At 37.0% G+C, this 25965-nt stretch overlaps 1 protein-coding gene across 12 annotated transcripts in view; it reads left to right on the top strand.

Annotated features, from left to right (window-relative positions):
• The window catches only part of SOX5 (SRY-box transcription factor 5), a 1177820-nt gene that overhangs the window by 934051 nt on the left and 217804 nt on the right, over nucleotides 1-25965 (top strand). The gene's annotated exons all lie outside the window — the stretch shown is intronic.

Genomic DNA, 25965 nt, shown 5'->3' with positions numbered 1-25965 from the left:
GCATAATATCAAAAACATCCTATCTTCCTTTAAGAACTTGTCTCTTTATGAGATCCTTAATTTTAGGAGCACTAAGAAAGTTTAATCTTGTTTTTCTACTGTTTAACAGTGCTCTTCTTTAATATTTTTGTTTATTGTCCTTAAAAAGGAGTATTTTGTACTTTTATTTACTATGTCTAGCTAACTTTTAATGCATATTATTATATAAGATGAACTTTATAAATATTTCAGAGAAAAATATTCTTATAGGTTTTTTGAGGGTAATTTCTTTTTCTTTTGCTGTATTGGTTGTACTATAATGCCCAGCTTCAGCAATTTTATTTTTTGACTCATCTCTCTTTTTATAATAAATCAGCTTGTTTCTAATACTTGTAGGTGGTTTATGTTTCTAATTATGGTCCTAGACCAGTGGTTCGTCTTGACCTGATTCACTGTTACCAAAACCTTTTAAAGTAAATGAATGAGTGAGCTCTAGTCAGTATCCATTATGGCAATAAACTGAATGTTCCTAGAGACTTGTTTTCTTTTTGTCTTGAAGCTTTGTGTAGGACATGGTTTCTACAGCTATGGGTGTGGGGATGGGAAACAGGTCCTAGCTTTAAATTTCTTACCCTTTTCCAGTAATACTTAAAGGAATTTAAGATTCTTATTAGCATCTTAGGGGTAGGTTCAACTACATGCTCTAGTATGAAACTGACTTAAATATTTTTAAAGGTGAATTTAAAGATATTGTTACTTCCTTTCAAATGCATAATTTCATGATTACCAAATGGAAGCTCAGTGTTTAAACTTATATTTGTTGCATTCTCTCTTCTGATAAACTTCTCCAACTATTGTTCATTGTATTCTCTTGGGAGCAAAGAATTGGTATTTAATAACCTGTGTCATTATTTTTGATTCATAAAGTAAGCACGTACAAGACTAATAGTAGCTTTGGGAGACTTATTCTGTTTAGGACTAAGCAAATTTCTGTTATTAGCTGTTCAATGTGTATATTCCATTCTATGTATGAAAGAGCTTGATTCTTTGGGGGTTATAAGATTATATAACTGTATGAAATTTAAGTGTATTAAATGGTTAAACAAAAAGATAAAGAGGAAGTTCTTTGGATTTTGACATACTCAGATTCAGATTCTCCATCTTTATACCTCGTCTGCTGGGTGATCTTGGGAAAACTGCTCAATCCTTCTGAGTTTCATTATTCTGGTCTATTAAATGGGGATTATAGTACCTAAGTCACACCTAGTTAGTGTAAGGATTAAATGGCATTATCCTTGCATGCAGTGAGCACACAGTGCTAAAGGTTTTTTGCCTAAGTTTTTAGAGAGAAAAGCTTCTTTCTGTTTTTCTCATGATGGACAATTTAATGAATATTTCTAGCAAGAGCATAATTTCTAGAAAAAACAGTATAACCTACATGGCAGCAGCCACTGAAAACTGTAAGTTCTCTGTTCCAAATTTATATGATTTTTTGAACTACAACAGATTTTTAGAAAGCCTTTATTTAGACACATCTCTCATTTTGACACTTGTAAACTGAAACCAAGTAAGGTTAGAAGACTTTCCCAATGTCACATAAGTTGTTACTTGTGGAATGATGGCTGGATTCCAAGTTTCTCGAGTCTTGGTCCAGTTCATTTTTATTTTACTGATATTCTACCATGTAAGGTTTAATGGCCCAAAGTTTTTAAATGAGTTTTCTTTCCCTGGGAACTTATTCCTACAAAGTAAAAATACATCTTGACTTATATACAATTGAATGATGAAGTTGCAGTCATAGGCTCAACCAATTTGTGATAAAGGTTTCATTTTATTGGAGCCAGAGTTCTCTGAGCTCATTAAGAGTTTTGGTAATTCTCGATAAATTATTATGCAGAAGGAAATCCATTCAAATATTGTATTGAAAACATAATAATGTTAAAGGTGAAATAATAGTACCTGCCTGACCTGCTGATTTATGATTTCTTTCTCTGAGTGTGGTAAGCTGGAAGCATTTTACCCCCCCTCAACAATACCCCACACACATGCATGAGCACAAAGAGATTGCAAAGTAACCTTGTCTCTTTAGGAAACTGGAAATGCCAAGAATAAACGCTGTATAATTAAGGTAGCATTTCAACCAGAGAAGGAAATATGTTAACTCCTTGAGCTCTGAGTAATGTTTTACTCTATGAAATAAAATGTACCGCACCTGGAAGGGTATAGTTCTTGGCATTCAGATAGATTTTTTAGAGGAGAGAACCTGAGAATACAAAGTAGGAGCTTTAAGAATGATTTTCCTCTCTTCCTTGTACTGAAGGAGAACTTCCTATTGAGAAGATGAGTGTCCTGAGAGAGCAGTGATGATAACTGAAGGTCTGCCCTTTACTCAGAGGGAGCCACTTTAGAATCATTATAGCACGTGCATGTGTGCTTAGTCGCTTCAGTCGTGTCTGGCTCTGTGTGACCCCATGGACTGTAGCCTGCCAGGCTCCTCTGCCCATGGGATTCTCCAGGCCAGAATACTGCAGTGGGTTGCCATTTCCTTCTCCAGAGGATCGTCCTGGCCCAGGGGTTGAACCTGAATCTTTACAACTCCTCCATCGACAGGTGAGGTCTTTACCACTAGTGCCACCTGGGAAGGCCCTTTCAGCATTCTTTTTTTTTTTTTTAATGCATCTCATGGCCATTGCCTAATGATAGAATTTCTATAATTGATACTATTTCTTGATCTGGACAAAGCTGCCTTTGTTCATAGAGATACAGATAGATTGATATGCATATATCCCAACCCAGAAATCAAACTGGGGTCTCCTGCATTGCAGGCAGATTCTTTACCAACTGATCTATCAGGGAAGCCCGTATGTATTTTACTTTTTATTAATGTTACATGTGCCTCATGGCTAAAAGAGTACCGGAGAATAATGACAGCCCTCCAGAGCCCAGGCCTCTGTACTGTGCCCACATTTTTACTCAGAAGGCACCTCCTTACAATCTGCTTTTATTTTTAATAACTTCCTATTATTTACTTCTGTATATCAAATGAACTTTCCCTAGTGGCTCAGAGAGTAAAGAATCTGCCTGCAATGCAGGAGACCAGGGTTCGATCCCTGGGTCGGGAAGATACCCTGGAGAAAGGAATGGCTGCCTACTCCAATATTCTTGCCTGGATATTACAATGCTGTTTCTGACTTATCAACTTTACATATCATTAACTTAGAACTGGAAGGCATAGTTCTGGTATTGCAAGAACTATGCAGTACCAGAGGCTGCAAAGGCTGAAAAACCAGCAGCCTTTCCTGATCCCTTCCCTCACCCCATAATATAGTTACACATGTCATTGAAGTTCTTCTAATAGATATTTTTAAACTTTAGTTAACTTACACCTCTTTTCTCATTCAGTCAGCTATAAATAATGTCTCAGCATTTGCCTTGTTGGATGAAGATGACATCTCTCTTCTCTCACACCTAAAAGTGCTGATTTCTGTTATTTGAATGTTTACTCTAAATATATATATATAATACATATGTGTATATATGTATATACAGCTGGGCTTCCCAGGTAGCTCAGTGGTAATGAATTTGCCTGCCAATGCAGGAGACACAAGAGATGCAGTTAAATCCCTAGGTCAGGAAGATCCCCTGGAGAAGGGATTGTCAACCCACTCCAGTACTCTTTCTGGGAAATCCCATGGACAGAGGAGCCTGGTGGGCTACAGTTCATGGGGTTGCAAAAGAGTCTGACATGATTTAGTGACTAAACAACAATACGCGCACGCACGCACGCACGCACACACACACACACACACACACACACACCTATTGTGCTTTATGTGTTGTTAATCCTAAAGACTGAAATCAATGCATGATTTTTATGTTAAAGTATGAGACTACCTGTTTTTCTTCATAGTCTAATAGGATGCTCCTCATTTCATTTCTGTGTAGCTTCCAACTTTCCAATTGCCTTTTCGTTAGCCTTTCTTCCTCATGTTATTTGCCTTATCATCTCCATAATTTCTCAAGAATAAACAAGGCCTCCACAATCCAATTTTCCTTGATACCTGTTTCAAGGCAGGTTCTTTTGCTTTCATTTAAACTAGTCAGTCCTGCTGACATTCTAGGATGTCCCTTTATGGTTCTCCGAGGGGGATAAATCACTCTTTCCTATATTGTCCTCCTTGGTTTATCTCCTTCTCTTGGTCCAGAATCACATCAGATATAAATCACAGATCAGAATCACATCCAGATATAAAGTTTTTGGCATAAAAAGTTCTAAATGTACACATATGTAATAATGCTCCATTTTACCCCCCTTCTTGATTGGTAGTTTGGTGCAAGTAAAATTGTAATTGAAAGTAATTTTTCTTATATTTTAAATTCATTGATTCATCATCTGCTAGCATCTATGAGAAATACAGTGTTGATCTGATGTTTCTGTTGGTGAAGACCAATATTTTCCCTTTCTGAAAACTTTTAGTATCTTCTATTTACTGTGACATTTCATTATAAATGAAAAAATCAGATATATATTGATATTTTTCTTATTTATTTTGTAAAAACTATGAATCTTTATTCTAAAGTTATTCTTTTGGTCTTATTTTATCCCCTTTATTTTTCATTTTTTTCCTGAATCTCCTATTAGGCAGACATTGTATTTTCTGTGTTAGTAACTAGGTTTCTTATTGTTCATATTTTGTTCTCTGTTATTTGTTTTTCATTTTAGGTGATACCTACACTTTATCTCCTAAAATTTTTAATTGGATCTTTGAGAAATTGCCTTTTTAATTTCAATGAGAAACTTCTTATTTTCTGATAATTCCTTCTTCAGGTTATCCTCTTGTTTAATGGATTATTTCTCCTTGAATATCTCAGGGTATGTAAATTAGAGGGTTTAACCAAAAAATTAAGTTCTCATTTCCTTAATTTATCTTTTATCTCATTTTCACCAAGTTGCTTATCTTGATGTTACTCTTTCAGCTTGAAGTTCTGCTTGAATTAGAAAATGATTGTTATCCATCCAGATTCAAGGATGAGACAAGAAAAAGTAGACTGGGAACACTGACTTTAATGGACTGCGAACACTGACTTTAATGAGGTTATATCAAGAGGCGGGCACTGGTTTAGAGAGAACAGAAAGCTAACCACACATAACATAAATCCTGTATGTGGGTACACAAAGGTCTTTTTTCTGGGATTCCAGTGATCATGTGGACTATCTTATGTTTCCTTGGACTATTCAATTTCTGTTGGGGCGGGGGGCACTGTGGTGTAGATGGGGAGGGTGAAAGTTACTTTCAAATACAGCAAGTTCTCTATATACGAATGAGTTCTGTTCCAAGAGCATGTTTGTAAGTCCAATTTGTTTGTAAGTCCAACAAAGTTTAGTCCAGGTACCCAACTTACACAATCAGCTATGTAATACTTTACTGTAATAGGTTATAGTACTTTGCACACAAATCATATATAAAAAGCAAACATAAAAAATAAAACATTTAAAATCTGATAGTACAGTACAACAGCTGGCATACAGGGGCTGGCATCAAGTGAACAGATGAGAAGAGTTACTGACTGGAGGAGGGAAGGGAGGTGAGAGATGGTAGAGCTGAAGGATCATCAGCAATAAGAGATGGAGGGAAGCTGTAATTCCACTCAAGCCTAATGTTGATGGCACCGGTTCTGGTTCTTTGCTGGATTCAAGTCTGTGTACTCACTTGAAAAGACAATGCAGTGATGTTTGGGTAGTAGCTCTTTTTTTCTCATCATAGATGACATGGTAGCACTGAATCATATTCTGAGTGACAGCTACAACCCTTGTGTACCATTCTACGTTCACATCCTGTGCTTCAAAATCTAACAGTGCCTCATCAAAGAAAATCCCCTTGCCGCTTCCTATGTCATAATCTCTTCGACTCTTCAGTTACTTCTTCTTCCTCTCGTCTCTCCACTCTCTCACTTTTGTGCTTGGGTGCTACTTAGCAGTACCAGCTACATCATTGATGCTTTAACACGTGCTTTAGGACATCCGGGGCTTGACATAAAGATGCTGTACTAGTGTACTCTCTACAGTACCATAAAGTACACAAAAGCACAGCCACGTGAGAGTGCACGCCAGACCCCTGAAACAACTTACTTGATTGGAACATGCAAATGCACATTCTCATCTTTGAAAATTTGCGTACTGAGGGTTTGTACGCAGGGAATTTACTGTGATATTATTGTTTTCAACCCAGGCCTTAAAATCCTGTTCTCTCTCATACCCTGTGTTTCAAGTCCTAAGACATTTTGGTAATTCTAAGTAAAAGTAAGCCCCATTTTTATTTAACCTCCTCCAAGTATATACTCTATTATGTCTCATCCATTTTTCTTAATTAATGCTCTACAGTTGCTTTTCATCTTCCAAAACTTTGGTGATATTTCCTACATGTGTTTGCCTTGTATTAATTACCTTATGTGATGTAAGTTTATAAATTTACCTGTTTTATAATCTTAATGATGTCTTTAGAAAGAACAGAGATACATACATAAGGTCAGTCTATCTTGGATTATAAATCGAACATCATTTTTTTTAAATAGAAAAAAAAATTGGAACAATAACCAGTTTCTGGGAACAAACTAGTCCTTATGAAGAGGATGAATTACTACAAAAAGTTGAATCTTGAGGTTCCATAACCAAAATTCACAGTTCTAAGATTTGTAAAACGTAAAATGTATGTTTTAGTTTCTCAAGGGACATAGATATAGAGAATTTCACCATCCTTTTCCTCTTTGCTTTAAATTTATCAAAAATATGAGTTCATATTTATATATAATTTTAGATGGTGACCTTGATATTTTAAACTTTTTGATATCATTATTAAGACCTTTGTCGAAATAACAGCTATATCTTATGACTCTATTGAAGTGATGTTGACAATAGTTTTTGGAAGTTGTAATCCTGGTTTTGTCATTCATTCATCCTCATCCTGACATGGGCTCCTCACTAATGCATTTCATGGAAGGAGATTATTTTTTTCCCTCACTTATTTACATGAATCTCAATCTTGTTGTTTTCCTTTTTCTGTTAAACAGTTTCTATGCAGTTTCTTTGTTTCTTCTTTCTCCAGTCATTGCAGTATGATTTTTGAAGTGAATCCTGTTTTTCCTTAAATCCAGTATGACCATGCTGGGCATCAAGGCTGACCCAGAAAGCAGTCTGAGAGCAGCAATTCCCATGACTTTCCAGCCTTTCCCAAACATCATTACCTTCAAAAAAAGTTGAACACAGTTCTTCACTGAGACTCTGCAGTTCATATCTTATCAAAGAAGAGTTAACAAAGAAGTTAACAAAGAAGAGTCCCTCAGTGCTTAGATAAAACCTGGGAATGCAGTTATCAAATAGTGGGGCACAAAACAAAGCAAGTTATCAACAGGTTTGGAGAATATAGGTCAAAAGTCAATATGTTGGCCTAAAATGAATTTATTTTATTTCACTTTAGTTTATATAGTTAATGTCATAAATAAATACGGTAGCAAGAAGAGCTCACAGTCTTTAGAAAAAATTTCTGTCTCTATCTTTGAAGAGAGTTGACAAACAGGTGGGAAATTAGATGCCAGTGAAATTAACAGTGTTAACATAAAATGAATTAGTTTTATGAAAAATAATTATATCATGAGTCAAGTCAACCATCCCAGACATCCCTAGCACATAGTGAACTTCTTTCAGTTCTATGGTGAGTCATTGGAAGAACTGATGCTGAAGCTGAAGTTCTAATACTTTGGCTACCTGATGGAATTAGCTGACTCACTGGAAAAGACTCTGATGCTGGGAAAGATTGAAGGCAGGAAGAAAAGAGGGCGACAAAGGATGAAATGGTTGGATAGTATCACCTACTCAATGGACGTGAGTTTGAGCAAGTTCTAGGAGTTGGTGATGGGAATGGAAGCCTGGTGTGCTGCAGTCCATGGGGTCACAAAAGAGTCGAACACAACTTAGTGACATAACAACAATAACATAGAGTACTAATTTCTACTCAAAAGTTGGTAAATTTTTATGTAATTTACAGGCAATAAAAAATTGACTTTTTACTTTGTATATGTCTATTCCCTTGGCTCTTTACTGCAGAAAAGGAAGATTCAGTTCAGTTCAGTTCAGTCGCTCAGTTGTGTCCAACTCTGTGAATTTCAGCACACCAGGCCTCCCTGTCCATCACCAGCTCCCGGAGTTCACCCAAACTCATGTTCATCGAGTCGGTGATGCCATCCAACCATCTCATCCTCTATTGTCCCCTTCTCCTCCTGCCCCTAGTCCCTCCCAGCATCAGAGTCTTTTGCAGTGAGTCAACTCTTCGCATGAGGTGGCCAAAGTACTGGAGTTTCAGCTTTAGCATCAGTCCCTCCAAAGAACACCCAGGACTGATCTCCTCTAGGATGGACTGGTTGTACCTCCTTGCAGTCCAAGGGACTCTCAAAAGTCTTCTCCAACACCACAGTTCAAAAGCATCAATTCTTCAGCACTCAGCTTTCTTTACAGTCCAACTTTCACATCCATACCTGACCACTAGAAAAACCATAGCCTTGACTAGACAGACCTTTGTTGGCAAAGTAATGTCTCTGCTTTTGAATATGCTTAATTAAGTTAAATAATCTGTGAAGGAAAAGATAAATAGAACTCAGTATGACTTTATGATACCATATTGGTCCCCTGTTTTCCCTTGAAGGAGAAACGAAAGGAAAGCTGAAGTTGCTTAATTTTCATTGAATATTCTAGAAGTGCTTAATTCTTAGTTTTCATTATGCTAGACCTCACAGCAGAATTCGTTAAATTGATTACTCCCACTTTCTTGGACTACTCTTCCACTGGCCTCCAAAAGACCACCGTCTGCTTTTCTTCCCCGTTCTCAGTTTACTTTGGTAGGTTCTTTCCTATCCCTAAAAGGATAACCTGCAGCTGTTCTCTATAATCTGACTTCTTTATCTCCATTTATTTCCTAAATGATCCTTTCTAAAGTCTTTGTACACCATCGTATAGATAATACTCCAAAATTTAACTGGAGAGTCTCTGTCTCTCATCAGGACCTCAGAGTCTAATACCCAGCTGTCTGTTGAGCCTATTTAAAGGGATAACTAATATGCACCTCAAATTTCACATTTCCCAAACAGAACCTTTGATCATCTCCCCCATCTCATTCTTTCCTGATTTATCCCACTGTGGATATGATACCATTTACCTAGTTGTTGTTGCCAAAGACCTAGGAGATGTCTTGGTATCCTCTCACTCTCTTATGTCTCACAGCTAATCCATTGGAATTGGCCTTTATCCTCAAATTGAGCAACTTCTCCCATGACCAGTCTAGTATGAGTTATCATCATTTCTTATCTAAACTGTAGTAGCCTCCTAACCAAGCTGGTCGTCCTACTGACTCTGTTGAGCTGCTAAGTAGGATTTTCATGTAGCTGCTAGAGTAATCTTCTAAATTTAATTGTACTGTTTATACTTGCCCAGTTGTGTCCGACTCATTGTGACCACATGGACTGTAACCCACCAGGCTCCTCTGTCCATAGGGTTTCCCAGTTGAGAATACTGAAGTGGGTTGACATTGCCTCCTCCAGGTGATCTTCCTGACCTGGAGTTCAAGCCCACGTCTCTTGTGTCTCCTGTATTGCATGTAGATTGTTTCCTACTGAGCCATTAGGGAAATCCAATTATGCAGCAACCGTTCTCAAAATCAGGTCACTTAAAATGAATTCACTCTTCTTACCATAGTGTACTGGGCTATTCTTGATTGCACCAACCCCAAACTTTGTCCCTCATTCCTCCCACCCTAGAAACTAGTCCTTTCTGGTTGCAAGGACTATGGCAACAATGTTCTAGCATCGAAATATTTGTATTTGTCATTCTTCTGACCTGGAATGCTTTCTTCACTTCATCACTTAACTCGGATGCTTACTTCATTTAGCTCTCTCTCCCAGTGCCATCCTCCTCAGGGAAGCCATCTCTGAAAGTGAAGCAGTCCCTGCCTTCTCCAGTCAGTCTCTGATCTCTTGTCCTGCTTGCTTGTCTTTATAGCACTACCACTCCCTTCAGTTTACTTGGTTTTTGCCGTTCCATTGCTGCTACCAAATGCACCCTAGCATGGGGTTCAATGGGGTCAAAGATTTTATCTGCCTTGGTCACTACTGTATCCAAAGAACCTGTAAATGTTGTTAGCATATAATGAGAACTTAAAAATACTTCTTAGTGTATGACTATATGAATGAATAAAGTGATGGCACATTATCCAGTCCATAGTATACATAAAAATAAATTGTAAGACAGTATTTTTCTCAAGGGATTAAAGTAGATGCTATGAAAGTGAAAGTCACTCAGTCCTGTCTGACTCTTTGTGACCCCATGGACTATACAGTCCATGAAATTCTCCAGGCCAGAATACTGGAGTGGGTTTCCATTCCCTTTTCCAAGGACCTTCCCAACCCAGGTATCGAACCCAGGTCTGCCACATTTTAGGTGGATTATTTACCAACTGAGCCACCAGGGAAGCCCAAGAATACTGGAGTGGGTAGTGTATTCCTTCTCTCTCAGTGTATTCCTGATCCAGTAATTGAACCGGGGTCTCCTGCATTGCAGGTGGATTCTTTACCAGCTAGCTACCAGGGAAGCCCTTGAGAGCCATCAGTGAGAGATACCAACATTCCCTAGCACTGTATGTGATTTGTAGAATCATTTTGTACTTTGTACTATGAAGTAGTTGTTGTTTAGTCATAAGTTGTGTCTGACTCTTGCCACCCCATGGACTGTTGCCCATCAGACTCTGTCCATGGGATTTCCCAGTCAAGAATACTGGAGTGCATTGTCATTTCCTTCTCTGGGGGATCTTCCCTACCCAGGGATTTAACCTGCCTGCAGGCAGGTTCTTTATCACTGAGCCATCAAGAGCTTTAGGGAATCCCCAGGAAGCAGTAGACCATTGCTTATTAAGTGGTTGGCACTTTGTAGATGTCATTTCATATGATTATCACAAGAATCAGATATGTTATGCATGTGTGTGTGTTCACTAAGTCATGTCTTTGACTCTTTGCAATCCCATGGACTGTAGCCTGCCAGGCTCCTCTGTCCATGGGTGTTCCAGGCAAGAATACTGGAGTGGGTTGCCATTCCCTTCTCCAGTTGATCTTTCCAACCCAGGGATTGAACCCACATCTTTTGCATCTTCTGCATTGGCAGGTGGATTCTTTACCTCTAGCACCACCTGGGAAGCCCAGATAGGTTATGGCATTATCTCAGTTTTAGAGTGGAACTGAGGGGGTGTATGTCTGTGTGTGTGTATGTCTCTGAGATCCTGACAGCTGAGTTACTATGTAGACTAAAAGGTGCCTTCTTCCTCTCTCTCCTTTATAGAGTTGCAATGAGTGATTTAATTCAGATACTCCCTACCAAATAAGATTAATTAATTGATTTTTATCAAACTGAGTTAAACCTATTAAATTAGCAAATGTGGTAGTATTTTTTTAAAATAACTTGGTTTTGCTTTCTACAGTAAGCCGGGTAAGAGGAGTCCTTTATAAATGGAGTAAATAAGTACTTATGAATGGAGGAGAGATATGTTTCACATGAGCAAATATTGCGTATAGCCAAATAGAGTGACATGTTTATAAAAGATAAATACCTTGGAAACTATTTTATGTTGATGATTTTGTTATACCTAAAAATGAAATTAGGGTCAGTGAACTCATGTGAACTTTCATAGCATACACATATGTTTAACTATAATAGAGGTAAACTAATGAGCTAATTTTGATATTGTAGACATATAATTAGAGATTTCTATTATAGTATCTACATCTATACATATACATAAGTGTCTGTACATACATCTTTTTGAATCATTATTTTCCCTTCATTTCTTCTATTTAATGCCCAAATATGTATTAAAATATTTCTTCTCCCATAACCACCATCTAGTCCTGAATACATGTTTTGCTCTCTTTATCTTCTTTTTCACAACTTTGCCAGTACCTGTATCCATACCTGCTGCTTGACTGTCTGATATAGCTATTAGTTATCTTCTTTACTATTTTTTATTTTTTTCTCCCCCAAAGATCCTTTTTCTGGCTAACTTCTCTCCTGTTTCTTCTCATTACTGAATTAGGTTTTCTGTTTCTATTGAATAAATATTTGTTCACAAATAAGCCAGGTGAGTCTAAAAGATTGTTTTGCTTTAATTTTTAAAGTAACTTATTTGAATTACAACAGGGTGACTCAAGAAGGAGAGAACACAAGAAAACGTATACACAGGCTCAAATAGAGGTTGCACTGGATGTTAGTATAATATATTGTTGCAGTCTTTCATGATAGAGGGTGTGTTGTCGTGAGCACTTGTGTCAAGCCGCCAGAAAAAGAGGAGGAATGGTGTTGCCATAAGGTAAATCAAGAGATAACAATAAAATTTTTCTGTTGCCTGGTGGAGGTGTCCAGGATGTGTTTTCTTTATATCTTCATCCGCCCCTAATTGAGAATGCTTTAAAATTGAATGACTAGCAGTCAAAACGTGTTTGCTTCAAGCTGAGAAGAAAAATGCTGGTGTCTCCGCTTCCAAACTGATTGCGCTTTGTACACAACTGACAGCTACAGTCACTTTGAGTGACTGATAAGTGGGAAGCTTTGCCACTTATCAAGGAATGCAGGCTGAGAAGAAAAGACTAGAGCCGTTTAGATGCTTTGGCATGTTCAAAATAACATCTTACATCAGTCAGACTCAGAAGCACTAAGAGACATTTAAAGTGAAGTAAAGTATATAGAAATATGGTATATGAGTATGTGTATATGCAGGGAGACAAAAATTATTCAACAACAAACAGCTGCAAAGAGGTGAAAGAGAAAGCACTGTAGTTAGGGATCAATATTTGTGAATGAATCAGTGGTTAAATTATTTACACACATCTGATAAGATTTACTTTTAGTTTGAGAAACAAAAAATTCTTCACTATTGATCTCCACCATTTTCTACAGAAGCAACTGCTGCTGCTGCTAAGTCGCTTCAGTCATGTCAGACTCTGTGCGACCCCATAGACGGCAGCCCGCCAGGCTCCCCCGTCCCTGGGATTCTCCAGGCAAGAACACTGGAACAGAAGCAACTAGTTTTGACCAAAGGGATACACTTAAATAGACAGTAATTGTCTATTTAACTGAATATTTAAGTAACTGTCTATTTAACTGAGGAAGAATCCCAATTCTCATCCTCTCTTTTCTGTGTAAATAATTTTTAAATACATATTTAAAGTATTCTGCTATATCTAACATAAATAGCATGATTATATAATAAAATAGAATCAGAGCATGTTCCAATTTTAAACATAATCTTGAGACTATGCTAATGAAAGAATATACATATTCACTAGACTATAATTTCCACAAATAGGAATTTCTGAAAAGGACAATTTTTTATATTCAGTTATTAGGCTTATATCGGAGAAGGCAATGGCACCCCACTCCAGTACTCTTGCTTGGAAAATCCCATGGACGGAGGAGCCTGGTGGGCTGCAGTCCATGGGGTCGCGAAGAGTCGGACACGACTGAACGACTTCACCGTCACTTTTCACTCTCATGCACTGGAGAAAGAAATGGCAGCCTACTCCAGTGTTCTTGCCTGGAGAATCCCAGGGACGGGGGAGCCTGATGGGCTGCCGTCTATGGGGTCGCACAGAGTCGGACACGACTGAAGTGACTTAGCAGCAGCAGCAGGCTTATATATCCAGTGTGTGTATATTCTGCTGTGGATTTGCAGGGATATTCACATTTCAAATATTTTCCGTATTAATAACTCAAATATTCACATGAGTTATTCATTTTTGTATGTTCTTTGGATTCCAGATGAGAGATGCAATATACCTCAATGATTTTAACCCTTTTGCTAACACCATTCTCTCCATTTAAATAACATGTTTTAGTTTGAAAACTCATACACATGCTCATTTTTGTCAGACCAAATCCGTTCAAATTTTAGGTTTGGGGATAAAGTCACAATAACCACAACCAGGACTTCCCAGGTGGTCCAGTGGTTAAGAATCCACCTGCCAATGCAGGAGATGCAGGTTCTATCCCTGGATCAGGAAAATCCCCTGGAGAAGGAAATAGTAACCCATTCCAGTATTCTTGTCTGGGAAACCCCATGGACAGAAGAGCCTGGCAGGCTACAGTCCACGGAGTTGCAAATAGTTGGACATGACTGAGGGACTGAGCAAACGACCATAGCCATGGTTAATTTTTCACACTTCCTCACCTTGAGGCTGTGTCTTGGAAGGCTAAATTTAATGGATAGTTTCTTGATTATTTAAGGGACAACCAACTGCATGCTTCAGGGGTATAATTATAAAACCTGCAAATTATTTCACTCTTCTCAATTACTCTAGGACTGAAGACTACTAATGTTTATATCATTGTAAAAATGGGGGGTATGTTTGAAGATAATCATTTATGTAAATAGGAAGAAGAATGTGTTGGGACATTATGACCTTCAGACCAGTCTGTGAACTGCTTGCTGTAAGTCCTTACTGAGATAAGGAGCTTGCTAAACCCATTTCAGTTCAGCTGACACTTTTTCACTGCGGGTCTTCAGTTATGACTTAATCCAACTTTTTATTCTTCTGTAGATGGATAAAATATGGTCCAAAGATTATAAGGGGTTTGTCCAAGTCCCATAGCAATTAGGTATATACCTTGATCTCTTAGTCCTGGTTAATCATATTAAATAACCAAGGTCTGAAGCATTGCTGAGCCCGAAATGAGCAGCAGTCCTTACAGAGCCCATCAAATTATGTTTATTACTTTATCTGGAATTTGAAACAGATATTAAATCTTTTACTAAAGAAATTTGGAATAGAATGGTTCCATGAAAATTGTAAATGACACATCATTTAGCAGAAAACAATTAGAAAATGCTGTTCAAATTCTGATTCACTAAAGTTATCAGTTATATCACTTTGGAAGGCAAGCATGCAAAACTTTCTAACATACATTTCATTGGCTCCTGAGGGTTTCATATTTTTTTAAAAAATCATCATTTTTACAGTGAGCTAGTATCTCTGCTTGATCCATTTGAATCAAAATTTGTAACATGTATCTTCAGAGTGTATAAACTAAAGGAAGGAAAAAATTACATTCTTCTAGTGTGAAAATAATATCTGATTACGTCTCTAAGAAAAATGTTAGTTTCATAAACAGCTGAAGCTCTTTCAAAGTAAAACTGAAATATTTTAAAGCACCTCTTTGATTTCTAGATACGTTTAAAAACCTAAATTAGGAAATGAATATTTTGGCAAAAAAAAGTATTTTCCCATTATGCAATTGCTTTTTCTTTTTCTCTAAAATGATGCCCATTCCCCAGCCTCCCCATTCAGGGTATTTGATATACTTCAGTCATTTATTGAAAGCTTTATCTTTCAGTTTCCTATTGTTTTAAAAAATCCACTTTCTTTTTGTTCTGTAACAAGTGTTTCATTCATGTAAGGAAACAGGAAAGATCTTTCTCTAAAATCTTTATCCCTTGAGACACAGAGTGAAGTGTCTCTTTTGTGATTAAAAAAAAGGCTACTGCTCTTAAACGTGTTGCAAGCACAATCTTGAGGTGTACAGATACTTCCACCAACATATCATTACTTTAAACTGTCTTCTCTTTAACCTGTCTTCTACAACGTTATATCTTTGTTTTTCTTTTTTGTACTGTCTCTTACCCAATTTCTTTATTTTCATTTATTCTCATGCTTGTGACACAAACACTTTCCTAGACAACAGATGTCTCAGTGAGAATTTAAGAGAAAGAACTCAATGTAGAATAAGTACCTCTAAGATGATATTTTGTAAATATTTCCTTTAAAACTTAGTATCCCAGTAACATGAAAATGCTGATTCTTATAGTTGTGGAAGAGTTTAGATATCTTATAAATCTCACTTCTCACAGTATCACAATATATTTTATTTTTCTTATGTGATCACTGTAAGATATAATGTTAGTGCATGTAAACAAAATCCCACTTTATGTAATGTAGCAGTTAGGTTTTCATCCATCTAGTATATCTGTGCTCATCCATGTCATGCCACAATTCGAGAATCTGATGATTTTTTTTTTTTGCATACAGTCATAATCATAGAAGTAAAATAAGGGTCTCTTGCAGGAAAAAAATAAATGATGAAGTTAATCAATGGACATTCTCTGGTTATTGCTAAATTAAAAGAAATTATGATCACAGTACTTATAAAATGTAATAATGAAGTTCTCAAATACATGCTATTCCTTTACCCACTTTGCAAAGAATAGTAATTATTAATGGCTGCTAAGTCACTTCAGTCGTGTCCAACTCTGTGCGACCCCAGAGACGGCAGCCCACCAAGCTCCCCCATCCCTGGGATTCTCCAGGCAAGAACACTGGAGTGGGTTGCCATTTCGATGCTAAAATATGATAGTATTTTCACTGTTCACTCTTTATCTGATTAAATCCTCTGAACTTTATGTTTTATCTAGAATGGGAAACAGGTGTTCTGTAAACTTTTTAGTGCCATATTCCAAGCCACATAGAATTAATCTCCTTTAGCCCATTTCCTCCATCTTTATTTATTTAATGGCATTTTGTACATCCTTTTACTTTTTTCTTTTTTTTAAATCATTTGATTGACTTTCTTCATTTTGAGACTTGATCTAGGAAAATAGAAAAGAAATATGGAAAAATATTCTTGAATTAACCCTAAGTTTAATGTTTTATGAGTTTTTTTGATACAAGGACATAATACCTGGAAAATGGAGAGACAAGAAGACTTAGAAAATTCAAAATTATCTGAGTTTTCACAGTAAAAGATGAAATGATTTTATTTTGTTTGTGCAAACATATTTTGCAACTATTTCAGTTTCTTCTGTAATATAATTTTGACAGGTCCCTGAGATTATGGACCTTAAGACATTGAACCTATTTGTTCAATCTCTTCTTCTGATTATAAAGATTACAGTAGGAGGTTTGGTCTTTATCTTTAAGGGTTTTATAGCCTCAGAATGAAACTGAAATGCCTACATGAAGGAACAATTTTTGATTTTGAATGTATTTTCATGTGAGTATCCTAGAAAATTTACGGAATGTTATGTATCTCAGAATATTTACTTCAGTTCATTTTTTTTTTTACTCCAGTTACTAACTTCTAATATTAGATTAGTTCATGTTTTTTTCTGTTTGAAATCTCTGTCCCATAAAAACACATTTAATCTCTATCCCATACAAATACATCCCATAAGCACTCATTTACAGCTTGGTTCCTTTTATTGATTCCTTTGCATAAACATTAAAAAATTAAGCATCTTGAAATTGAAGTGTGTCTTTCATTTTGAAATGTTTTAAGAATACTAATGAAAAGTTCATTCAGTTTTCATCTTTTCCCTTACTAACAGCCATCCAGACCATAAAGCCATCATTATAATTTACCTGTTGAAATTGCAAAGGAAAAGCTCATCAAGGAAAGATGTGCAAAGTTAGTTGGACATCTTCCCCCAGTGCCACTGATTGTTCAGATAACTGGAAAATGGTTATGAGCTTTTACTCTTTATGATACTACTTTAACTTAACGGAGAAACAGAAAATAACCTCAGGATGTGCTGTACTTATTTCATTACTGCCTGCCCCCTTTCTCCACTTTGACCACTATTAAGTTTGTTCCATCCTGGCTGTGTTAAGCTGTACCGTATGTCAGTGGGATATCTGCCCACATCATCTGTTATAATGATCTGTTTTTGCTCATAGGGACTCACTTATTGAGGCTGTCTTTTTACAATCCTACGTACCTACCTGCTTTCCTAGGAAATATAATTCTCTCCTTATGCAGTCCTGAGCTTAATAAACATGATGATGAGAAATGCTACAGGCCTCTTTCCTTTTCAGTAGTTAATAGCTTGCTAAAAGGATAACAGGAGTAATTAAGTAAGGAAACAAATGCATGTCGTTTATGGGTAGTTACTGAGGCAAAAGGAAGAAAATAAAGTTTGAATATGGACTGAAAATTATGAAATATGGATTATATTTTAAATGTAATTTTATATTTTATATAAATATATAAATTTGTATGTATTTGAGTGGATAATGTTATCTTTTTATTTTAATTTGCATTATTTTTTCCATATATTTGTAGACTAATTGTACTTATTTTTCTATGAAATTCATATCGATACCTTTTCTTCTTTGTTGGCCAGTTGTCACATTTGTATTGATTTATTGAAGATCTTTGTATGTTATAAATAAATCTTTGTTCATTAAAAATATATATATATATAAATTTATATTTTATATAAAATTATATTTTATAATTCATGTAATGAATTAAATTTAAATATTGTATAATTCATTATAATATATGAAACCAGCACAGCTGGATTTTTTGACCTTTTAAAGTCTAGTTAGAGGTTTGTTTATATAAATATATATATATATATATATATATATATATCTTTATGGAAAGTATAAGGGACCTCACAGTACTACCAGTTAGGTAGGGATTAAATATGCCAGATATTCTGCTCAACTGTAATGAAGGTATTTTTATCTTCTTTTAAACAATGTTCATACATCACTAAAGTTTTCAGAATCCTGTAGGGAAAAGTCAATAATATAATTTTATTTACTACAAGAGTAAACTGAGACAGTAATTGTGGCTATTTCATCTTGAAGGCCAAAGTAAATTAGGGATAAGAAATGCGAACAAAAAATTGATAGAAAATCCAAAGGCCTTAAAAATCAAGGCATAGAAGTGCAGAGGGATTTCTTTGAGTGTGTGGACGATGGCCACATATTTAAGGAGGGGTGTTGGCAGAGGGAAGAAGAGAACAGATTGGAGGAAGAATGATGTCTTTTCTCTGAAATGTTATAGGATTTAGAAGCTGGAGACTTAGTTGTTTTCCAGTTGTATGACTTTGGACAAGTCATGTGATGTCATTGATTTTCAGCTTCTTCTTCTGTAGTTTGGAAATTTTAGTACCTGTCACATGATGGTTGATATGTAGTAATCAAATATCATGAAGTGAGTATGCCGTAAACTTAGTAGAGCCCTGGAGCAAATGTTTTTGTGTGGCAATTTATTTTCCCTTTTTCTGCTTCTTGTCATTGCTCTGAACTTGAAATTTGAATAATCAGCATCTCAGAAGTGTTTTTGTTTTTTCTGTGGTCCTTCCTACCCCTAGATGGATGAAGGTTTGAGAGAAAAAGCAGAATTATGAACTTACCCTTCAGTTGATCTAATTAGCTTCAATTCATTAGAATACAGAGTAGTATGTCTATATCAATATGATATCTAAACTAGTTTGTTTGATTAGAGCCCCATCTCCCAATGTTATACCTTACACCACAGTGTATTACATAAAAAATAATAAACACGTCTGCTATGGTCCAGAACAGTGGGCAGGAGAGGTGTCTGACAAAAGTATTAATTATTCCAAGGTTCTTTTTATCTTTTCCTTTATTAATAATAGTGAATGTTAGCTTTCAGTATTTTTGTTAATTTATATCTCTGAATTAACTTTATCTTTTGTCAAATTGAATTCAGGTATCAGCCTACTATCTAAATCTTTAAAGTAATTAATTTCTACATAAGCACACTAAATCATATGATTTACCAAAAGTAGGAAGTCAAAAGATACCTGGAGTAACAGGCAAATTTGGCCCTGGAGTACAAAATGATGCAGGGCAAAGACTAATAGAGTTTTGCCAAGAGAACACACTGTTCATAGCAAATACCCTCTTCCAACAACACAAGAGAAGACTTTACACATGGACATCACCAGATGGTCAATACTGATGTCAGATTGATTATATTCTTTGCAGATGAAGATGGAGAGGCTCTATACAGTCAGCAAAAACAAGACTGGGAGCTGACTGTGGCTCAGATCATGAACTCCTTATTGAAAAATTCAGACTTAAATTTAAGGAAGTAGGGAAAACCACTAGACCATTCAGGTATGACCTAAATCAGATCCCTTGTGATTATACAGTGGAAGTGACAAATAGATTCAAAGGATTAGATCTGATAGACAGAGTGCCTGAAGAACTCCTGATGGTGGTTTGTGACCTTGTATGGGGGCTGTGGTCAAAACCATGCCCAAGAAAAAGAAATGCAAAAAAGGCAAAATGGTTGTCTGAGGAGACCTTACAAATAGCTGAGAAAAGAAGAGAAGTGAAAGGCAAAGGAGAAAAGGAAAGATATATCCATCTGAATGCAGATTTCCGAAGAATAGCTAGGAGAGATAAGAAAGCCTTCCTCAGTGATCAATGCAAAGAAATAGAGGAAACCAATAGAATAGGAAAGACTAGAGATCTCTTCAAGAAAATTAGAGATATCAAGGGAATGTTTCATGCAAAGATGGGTGCACTAAAGGACAGAAACAGAATGGGCCTAACAGAAGATTTTAAGAAGAGGTGGCAAGAATACACAGAAGAACTATACAAAAAAATCTTAATGACCCAAATAACCATGATGGTGTGATCATTCACCTAGAGCCAGACATGCTGGTGTGAGAAGTGAAGTGGGTCTTAGGAAGCATCACTATGAACAAAGCTGATAGAGGTGATGGAATTCCAGCTAAGCTATTTCAAATCCTAAAAGATGATGCTGTGAAAGTGCTTCACTCAATATGCCAGCAAATTTAGAAAACTCAGCAGTGGTCACAGGACTGGTAAAGGTCAGTTTTCATTCCAATCCCAAAGAAAGGCAATGCCAAAGAATGTTCAAACTACCACACAATTGTACTCATCTCACACGCTAGCAAAGTAATGCTGAAAATTCTTCAAGCTAGGCTTCAACAGTACATGAACCAAGAACTTCCTAATGTTCAAGTTGGATTTGGAAAAAGCAGAGGAACCAGAGATCAAATTGCCCACATCCGTTGGATCATGAAAAAGCACGCAAGTTCCAGAAAAGCATCTACTTCTGCTTTATTGAGTACGCCAAAGCCTTTGACTGTGAGGATCACAACAAACTGCAGAAAATTCTTCAAGAGATGGGAATACCAGACCACCTAACCTGCCTCCTAAGAAATCTGTATGCAGGTCAAGAAGCAACAGTTAGAACTGGACATGGAACAAAGACTGGTTCCATACTGGGAAAGGAGAATGTCAAGGCTGTATATTGTCATCCTGCTTATTTAACTTATATTCAGAGGGCATCATGCAAAATGCCTGGGTGGATGAAGCACAAACAGGAATCAAGATTGCCAGGAAGAATATCAGTATCCTCAGATATGCAGGTGACAGCATATCTGAAATTGGCAGAAATTGAAGAGGAACTAAAGAGCCTCTCGATAAAAGTGAAAGATGAGAGTGAAAAAGCTGACTTAAAACTCAACATTCAAAAAACTGAGATCATGTCATCCAGTCCTATCACTTCATCGCAAATGGATGGGGAAACAATAGAAACAGTGATAGACTTTATTTTCTTGGGCTCCAAAATCACTGCAGATGGTGACTGTAGCCATGAAATTAAAAGACACTTGATCCTTGGAAGAAAAGCTATAATCAACTTCAGCAGCATGTTAAAAAAGCAGAGACATTACTGTGCCAACAAAAGTCCATCTAGTCAAAGCTATGGTTTTTCCAGTAGTCATGTATGGATGTGAGAGTTGAACCGTAAAGAAAGTTGAGCGCTGAAGAATTGATGCTTTTGAACTGTGGTTTTTTTTTTTTTTTTTTTCTAATTTTATTTTTAAACTTTACATAATTGTATTAGTTTTGCCAAATATCAAAATGAATCCGCCACAGGTATACATGTGTTCCCCATCCTGAACCCTCCTCCCTCCTCCCTCCCCATACCATCCCTCTGGGCCCTCCCAGTGCACTAGCCCCAAGCATCCAGTATCGTGCATCAAACCTGGACTGGCAACTCATTTCTTACATGATATTTTACATGTTTCAATGCCATTCTCCCAAATCTTCCCACCCTCTCCCTCTCCCGCAGAGTCCATAAGACTGTTCTATACATCAGTGTCTCTTTTGCTGTCTCGTACACCGGGTTATTGTTACCATCTTTCTAAATTCCATATATATGCGTTAGTATACTGTATTTATGTTTTTCCTTCTGGCTTACTTCACTCTGTATAATAGGCTCCAGTTTCATCCACCTCATTAGAACTGATTCAAATGTATTCTTTTTAATGGCTGAATAATACTCCATTGTGTATATGTACCACTGCTTTCTTATCCATTCATCTGCTGATGGACATCTAGGTTGCTTCCATGTCCTGGCTATTATAAACAGTGCTGCGATGAACACTGGGGTACACGTGTCTCTTTCCCTTCTGGTTTCCTCAGTGTGTATGCCCAGCAGTGGGATTGCTGGATCATAAGGCAGTTCTATTTCCAGTTTTTTAAGGAATCTCCACACTGTTCTCCATAGTGGCTGTACTAGTTTGCATTCCCACCAACAGTGTAAGAGGGTTCCCTTTTCTCCACACCCTCTCCAGCATTTATTATTTGTAGACTTTTGGATCGCAGCCATTCTAACTGGTGTGAAATGGTACCTCATAGTGGTTTTGATTTGCATTTCTCTGATAATGAGTGATGTTGAGCATCTTTTCATGTGTTTGTTAGCCATCTGTATGTCTTCTTTGGAGAAATGTCTATTTAGATCTTTGGCCCATTTTTTGATTGGGTCATTTATTTTCTGGAGTTGAGCTGTAGGAGTTGCTTGTATATTTTTGAGATTAGTTGTTTGTCAGTTGCTTCATTTGCTATTATTTTCTCCCATTCTGAAGGCTGCCTTTTCACCTTGCTAATAGTTTCCTTTGATGTGCAGAAGCTTTTAAGGTTAATTAGGTCCCATTTGTTTATTTTTGCTTTTATTTCCAATATTCTGGGAGGTGGGTCATAGAGGATCCTGCTGTGATGTATGTCGGAGAGTGTTTTGCCTATGTTCTCCTCTAGGAGTTTTATAGTTTCTGGTCTTACGTTTAGATCTTTAATCCATTTTGAGTTTATTTTTGTGTATGGTGTTAGAAAGTCGTCTAGTGGTTTTGAAGAAGACTCTTGAGAGTCCCTTGGACTGCAAGGAGATCAAACCAGTCAATCCTAAAGGAAGTCAGTCCTGAATATTCATTGGAAGGACTGATCTGAAGCTGAAACTACAATACTTTGGCCACCTGATGTGAAGAATTGACTCATGGAAAAGACCCTGATGCTGGGAAGGATTGAAGGCAGGAGGAGAAGCGGACGACAGAGGATGAGATGGTTAGATGACATCGCCAACTAAATGGACATGAGTTTGAGCAAGCTCCAGGAGTTAGTGATGGACAGGAAGCCTGACATGCCGCAGTCCATGGTGTCACAGAGCGCTGGACATGACTGAGTGACTTAACTAAACCGAACTGAATTTTAGTTTCATAGTAGGTCACAATATCTTCTGAATGTTACAGAACTTAAGTTTCCTCCCTATCTTTGGATTCAAAATTTTGTAAATGTAAAAATACTAGAATCAACTATATGAAAAATTTAAATCAGTTTTTGTTATGGAAGTATGGAAGTTTTAGCAAGTCTCTGGAGAGCAAGAAATATTTAAGCTAAGTTCAGGTTTCATAAGAGGTATCACTAAAGATGATCGCATTTGCGAGATAGATAGTGTGATTAAAGTTCCTTAATTGTTAACTATTATTGAAGACTGAACATTCCTTTGGAGAAATGACTTGCCTCCATTTAACATCACTTATCAGACTCTGTGTTAAGTAGGCACATGCCTCACCACTGATATTTCTGTATAGAATTCATTCTTTAGAAGGATCATATGGGAGCAGCTGATTGCTTCATCACAACTGGCACTTGCCTCCAGTTGTGTCCAATACCTGGCATAGCTGTATTTTAGTGGATCGCTACTAATGTTGTTATTGGTGATAAAAATTAGGTGCTTAGAGTAATAATGGAATCTCCACAGAGCAGAAGTAAGAATGTAATTTCTGTCTGACCTTTCAGTGTTACTAACCTATCATATAATATAAAATTAATGTAAGTGTAAGTTATAACCATTTTATTTCATTTTAAATATTAAGCTTCTGAATTTGTTATAGTTTACTACATTGGAAAAGAGTCAAGTTTGAGTTATAAATCACAGAAAAAATAACTTTACCAGTGCCCTCATGGGTTGCTTTAAAAAAAAATTAAAACCCTACGCTTCTCAAAGAGATAGTTATCCATTGCTAACAATTAGTAATGGATAGTTATCATTGCTAACAATTCCATAAAATTCCATATTAATTTTTGACTTACAGTTAATATGGATTTCTCCCTTCTGACATAGATACTTATTCAAAATTTTATAAATAAATATTTTTATTAAGTGAAAGAAAGTGAAATAACTCAGTTGTGTCCGACTGTTTGTGACCCCATGGACTGTAGCCTACCAGGTTCATCCCTCCATGGGATTCTCCAGGCAAGAATACTGGAGTGGGTTGCCATTTCCTTCTCCAGGGGATCTTCCCAACCCAGGGATCGAACCCAGGTCTCCTGCATTGCAGGCAGATGCTTTAACCTCTAAGCCACCAGGGAAGCCCCATTTTATTAAAATTGACACTAAAATTTCAGTGAAGCATTTTAGGAATACTTACATTGATTATCTCTTTAAAAACTTTTTAAAAATGTAAATCATTTCTTTTTTTTGCCTTTGATTTATATATACATAAAATCAACTTATCTCAAAGCTAGACATGTTTATATAGAAAATTATATACAAATGAAGCCATAGTGTTAAAAATTAATTTTAAGTATTTCTAGCTTCAGTGGTAGCTTAGGTATAAAATAAGGTGAGCAAATATATCAACCAGTGTATATTGTTATTTGAACAGGACTGGTCATAAAAAAAAAAAAGTATGTACTGTCCATCCCGAATAATTTAACATCAGAGAGAGACTAAACAGAGAGAGAGAGAGAATGTATCCCTAATGCGCTCAGTGGGATTTGAAAACCTAGTACCACAGCTTTCATGATGAGATAATACTGGTAGAGCCAATATCCTCGATATACTCCGTTTTTCTCTAGTCAGTAAGTCGTGTCTGACTCTTTTGTGATCCCACGGACTACAGCCCGCCAGGCTCCTCTGTCCATGGGGTTTCCCAGGCAAGAATACTGGAGTGGGTTGCTGTTTTCTTCTCCAGGCGCTCATTCCTTCCCAGGTATCACACTTGTGTCTCCTGCGCTACATGCAGGTTCTTTACCACTGAGTCATCTGGGAAACCCAGAGACTCTCTTGGGCTGAAATAATGATATTAAGCTCTCTATATCATCCACGACTGCAAAAAATTTCTGCATACTTCAGTACGGTATATTGGGGAAGTAAAATTTTCATTCACTAATTTTAGAACTACTGTTGTGTTAGTGTCAGAGGCCCTCTGTAAGAAATTCCCACGGACTGGGTGGTTTACAATAGAAATGTATGCTCTCTCAGGTCTGGAGGCCAGAATCTGCTGTTAAGGTATCTGCAGAGTGTTTTTCTTCGGCAGGCTCTGAGGGAGAATCTGGAGCATGCCTCTGCCCTAACTTCTGTGGGCTGCCCAGTATCCTTGGGGTTCCTTGGCTTGTAGGTGCATCAGTTCAGTCTGTGCCCCCAGCTTCCCATCCTCTTCTCCCCTATATATCTGTGTATCTCAAATATCTTTCTGAGAACACCAGCATTTGGGTTTAAGGCTCAGCCTGAATCCAGGATAAAGTAAAAGTGTTAGTTGCTCACTGACTCGTGTTTGACTCTGAGAGTCCATAAACTGTAGCCTGCCAGGAAGAGCTCTATCCATGGAATTCTCAGGATAAGAATATTGGAGTGGGTTGCCATTCTCTTCTCCAGGGCATCTTCTTGACCCAGTATTGAACCTGGGTCTCCCACATTGCATACAGATTCTATATCATCTGAACCAAGTCTAGGGCGTCCCCGGTAGCACTAGTGGTAAAGAACCCATATGTCAGTGCAGGAGACATAAGAAATGTGGGTTCGATCCCTGGGTTGGGAAGATTCTCTGG

Source organism: Bos mutus, chromosome 5 (genome assembly GCF_027580195.1).
Source record: "Bos mutus isolate GX-2022 chromosome 5, NWIPB_WYAK_1.1, whole genome shotgun sequence".
Taxonomy (NCBI): Eukaryota; Metazoa; Chordata; class Mammalia; order Artiodactyla; family Bovidae; genus Bos; species Bos mutus.
Note: the sequence above shows the minus strand (reverse complement) of the source record. Positions and strands in the feature narration are given on the sequence as shown.